The following is a 5,205-nucleotide window of genomic DNA, read 5'->3' on the forward strand; positions in this document are numbered from 1 at the left end:
TGTTGTACATAGGGTCGCTATAGTCACAAGTGACTCGACGGCACATAACCACAACATCCGTGGTGGACAGGTGTTGGTGGAGCTCCCTGATTAAGACAGACTAGGAAGCAAGGTGGCCATCTTCTTGTTCTTATTGTTGTTATGTGACGTCGAGTCACCTGCCACCCATAGCGATCCTATGTACAGCAGCTCTGAATGCCTCCCTGTCCTGTGCAAGTCTCACTAGTCTCACTAATCCCAACACACCAACATCCATTGCTCTAGGCACTCTATCAATCCATCTCATCTGAGGTCATCCTCTCCTGCGCTGTCTCTCCACCCTTCCAAGAACGATGTCCTTCTCCAATGACTGGTCTCTCTGGGTCATGAGCCCAAAATATGAGACAGAGCTTCAAAATTGCAGTCTGCAAGGAGAAACCTGGTTTCACCCTCTCCAAGACATATTCATTTGTTTTCTTGGCAGTCCATAGTATGTTCAAGACTCTTCTCCAACATCACAACTCAAAGGTATCAATTCTGGCTTCTGTGATTCTTAGTTATTGTCCAACTCTCTGAAGCATAACACAAGACAGTGAAGACAGTTTACAATTCCAGTGGCCTGGATTAAGTGCATCTTAGTCTCTAGAATATCATCATTGCTATTCAGTACTCTAAAGAGGTCCCTGATAGCAGATTTTCCCAATGCAATTAATCTTTTGATTTCCTGATTGCTAGTGTTAAGAGTGGCATCCACTTCTTAAAAAAATCCCTTGCCTCCAGAAACTCTATGAACTTGGAGAAAAGATAAAAGTGTTGTGTTCAAGATTTTCGTTCATAGGGTTGCTATAGGTCTTCTAAAACTCTACAGCACTTAACAACAACAAAAGTGCTAAGAGTGTTGATTGTGGAGCCGAGTAAGCTGTAATTAACCTCCGTCTCTATCTATCATGGTGCTGCCAGTTGGCCCAGTGGTGAGAATATTGATCTTCCTGATGTTAAGCTTCAATCCATCTACTTCTTAAGCATCTAAAAAGCCTTTGAAAACCATTTGGAAGTCAATTGAAACAAGGAAAAACAATATCAAACATCATTTGGATTGACACAATGACTGCCACAATGGGCTCTTGTGTCAGGAAGTGTGAGGATGGCACAGGATAGAACGAGGTTCAGATCTCTTTTTCATAGAGTATCTATAAATTATACTCGACTCAATGGCACCTAACAACAACAACAAGTCTTGTTGATTACAACTTCATGTGTAGACCTCAAATGATGGAGTACACAGGAATCAAATTGACTTTATCTGTGGAAGTTACAATGAAGAAGCTAAGTAATATGAACAAAGGCAGAGGCCGACTACTGAACACACCATCAACTGAAACAAGTCTATAAAAGTCAAATTGCAACCTTCATTATACACTGCCTTAATTTAGAAACCATCCCTAGATTTGACACATTGAACAGGAATAAACAAAGACAAGATGAGCTGTTGATGACATCAATAACATCACACATAAATAAGCAAAAGATCACTTTAAAAAGACTAGAAAAAGAGAAAAGGCTAAATGAATGTGAGGAAAAACTCTGAAACTAGCTGTAAAAGGTAGAGTAGCTAAAGCGAATAAAGGAATGATGAAGTGAAATGAGGGGAATATTTCAAAGGGAGGTTTGAGAAGATAAAGTACAGTTTTATGATGAAGGTGAAATGACCTGGAGTTAGAAAACCAACAGAGAAGAACACATTCAACATTCTCAAGCTGAAAGAACAGAAATTAAAACACAAACAAACAAACTCAAGCCTTGAATTATAATACTGAAGAATACTTTGGGCAAAATATTAAACAAGAAAGTTTCAGCAAATGAAAGCAATGTTGGATGTATTGATCCCTGCATGCCAAGAAATTTGGAAGGCAGTTACCTGGTCAACAAATGTGGGAAGAAACCCACATTTGTACCAATTCTAAAGAAAAATTATCCAACAAAACACAGAAATTGTAATTATACAAGTGAGGCCCAGAATAATATAATTAATCTTACATAAAAGTAAATTTTGCTGAAGATAATTTTAAAAATATAGTTGGATCAGTACATCACTAATGACAGAAATTTAATAAGAGCTCAGAAGAGGATGTGAAGTGGTGGCTTTCAAAGAAGGTGTCAGATATATATCTTGACTAAAAGCAAGAATGTTTCCAGGTAGGTACCAGAAAGGTGCCCACCTGTGTTTTACTGACTATGCTAAGGGACTTGAAGGAAGCTGTAGTGGCCTAGTGGTAGGAAACAGTGCTGCAATCCCAAAGCCATATGGTTCAAATCCAACAGCTGCTTCAAGGGAGAAGGATAGGCAATCTCCTTCCATGCAATTTACTGTCTCTGAAAACCTGCCAGAGGGTCAGCAATGCATCAGGGCCAAATAACAACAACAAGGCATTTGATTCTGTGGATCATAACAGTTATATTCAGGTTGTACATTCAAAATTATGGGTATTTCCGAATACTTGATTGTGTAGAAATTATCCATACACCATGAGGCAGTTTTTCAAACAAAATAAGAATATAACACGTGGTTTAAAATCAGGAAAGGCATGTATTGGTGTTACACTTTTCATCATTTTTTTAATCTTTATGTTGAGCAAATGATCTGATAAACTAGACTCTATGAAGAGGACTGACTTCCAGTATGAATTACTCTCCAACAAAAGGAAAACAGAAATCTTCAACTAGATACACAAGTGGATCAACAAACAGCATCAGGGAAAAAGAGAAAATATGGAAGTTGTAAAGGATTTCCTTTTACTTGATCTACAATCAACACCCACGGAAGCAGTGGTCATAAAATAAAGCTACATATTGCTTTAGTCAGACCTGCAAAAGACCTTTTCAAAGTATGTTAAAGCAAAACCTCCACTTTGAGGACTAAAGTGTATTTTACCAAGCTATGGTATTTTTGAATCACTTCATATGCATGCAAACCTAGACAATGAATAAATAAAACCAAAGCAGAAGTGACATTTTTGGATTGTTATTAATGAAAAAGTCATGGACTATCAGGGGAGCAATGATGTCACTTCAGAGACTAAGGTGCAACTGCCTCAGATCAGGATCTTTTCACTCACTTGCTGTGCATCTAAGAGTTGGACAATGAATAAGGGTCAAAGAAAAATGGATGCCTTTGAGCTGTGATGTTGTAGAAGAGTACCAAATATCCCGTGGACTGCCAAAAGAACAAACACATATGTTTTGGACAAAGTGCAGCACAGCCAGAGTGCTACTTGGAGGCAAAGATAATGAAGCTTTTTCTCATCTACTTTAGGCCTATTGTTAGGAGAAGCTGTTCCTTAGAAAGGAACATCATGCTTGGAAATATGGAGAGTCAGTGGAAGGGTGGAAGACATTCAACCAAATGGACCAACACTGACTGCAGCAATGGGCTCATGTGTGTCAGAGATGATGAAAACGGCACAGGATAGGACAGGGTTCAGATCTGTTGTTCACAGGGTCACAGTAGACTAGATAGCATATAATAACAGCCAGAAGAATAAAACAAATTTGTCTTGTATTGAGTGTAGTTAATATGTTCCTTAGAAGGGAGAATGGTGACACTTCATTTCATGTACTTTAGGCATGTTATCAAGACACATTACTTACTGCCTGGAGAAGGATATCACACTTGGTAAAGCCAAGGGTTATTAAAAAAGATAAAAAAAAGAAGACAGTAAGATTAATCAATACAGTGGCTACAACAATAGACTTAGACAGCAATAACTATGATGAGAGTGATGGATCATGTGTTATTTTACTCTGTTGTACATGTTACTATTAATTGGAACCAATTCAATATCGCTTGAAAAAACAACCACAGAGAAGACCAGATAAAGTGGAGCTATTTGTTATTCTTTAATTGTTTTTAGTCATTCAATTCCCTATTTGTAATACAAGGTTAGTACTTTCTGTCATAGAAACAAAGCCTGTCAATGTACTTCAAAATAGTAGCCAACAGAAACCCAATGGATGATGGTCATCTGATCTAAAATCTCTCATAGATACAGCACAGAACCTAGCAGCATTGAGTTCCTTGTCCATGGGTCCACCATGAGTGTGGAGCCCACTCAAATGCAGCTAACAATGACAACATCTCCTGCCACGCCTGACAGCTATTTTGCAGTGACACCAAGTTAAATTACCCACATATAATTTCCCTGCATCCTAATGGCTAAGTAATACTGAAATAGAAGCTATAGTCCTTAAGAAAGCATCATATGAAAACAAGATTGGGTTAGAAATCACATTAATCATTTTTCACCTTCTTGCAAACCTTCCATTTTCAAACCTCAGATATGCCTCATTAAAGTCCAATCCTCCATGAGGTTAAATATAAATTCCTTCTTTTGTCTGTAATTTACCCTTGTATCCTTACTGCTCCAACTTAGTCTTTAAAGCTGAATGTTCTCTCATGGTGCTATTGACAACCTGAGATAAAGTAAACATGTTAATATGGAACAGGCATTCATTTGATCTGGGAGCAAGGGAATTAGTACCAGAATGGATTTTGCATTACAGGTATTCCTCATGGCAATCTGTACAATTATTTTTTGAGATTTCTTTGTGAACTGAGATTTAAACTAAATTGCATGCCATTAATATTTCTTTCTGACTGTTGGTCTCAGTTTTTTAATTAGGTAACAGCCAAGGCAGGGTGCAATTTAGATACACAATGATCCATCTTCTATGTTAAGAGATATTAATAATGATATTAGTGATTAATTATGCATGTCACCTCGCAGAGGTCCTAATGCAAATACAGATCAGCCCCAGTAACTGAAGAAATTCAGTGCTGCTTATTTTCATCCTGGAAAAGTGCAGGTCTGTGGGCCGCTGCATAACTTCATTACATAAATCTTATCATTAAATTCTCCCTTTAAATTATCTCAAGTCAAGGACTTCTTTGGAAAAAAACCAAAAAACAACAACTTTGTATTGCCTTGCATCTGAAACTTTAGAGATTTATATTTCATCTGAAAATAACATCACTAAAGGTTTTATCACTCAATTTCCTATATCACTATAGAAACTTAATTCTGCTTGCTTTCTCTCATGCAACTCTTCAGGTTAAAAATGATACATTAATCTAAATCACTATCATAACTGTTAGCGTTATCATCATTGTTATTGTTAAGCTTGTATTTCTTGAATTCCTTTGATATTATAAATGGACAATTCCAGAAA

This window comes from Elephantulus edwardii, unplaced genomic scaffold (genome assembly GCF_000299155.1).
Source record: "Elephantulus edwardii isolate Elephantulus edwardi_28Jun2011 unplaced genomic scaffold, EleEdw1.0 scaffold00092, whole genome shotgun sequence".
NCBI classification, from domain to species: domain Eukaryota; kingdom Metazoa; phylum Chordata; class Mammalia; order Macroscelidea; family Macroscelididae; genus Elephantulus; species Elephantulus edwardii.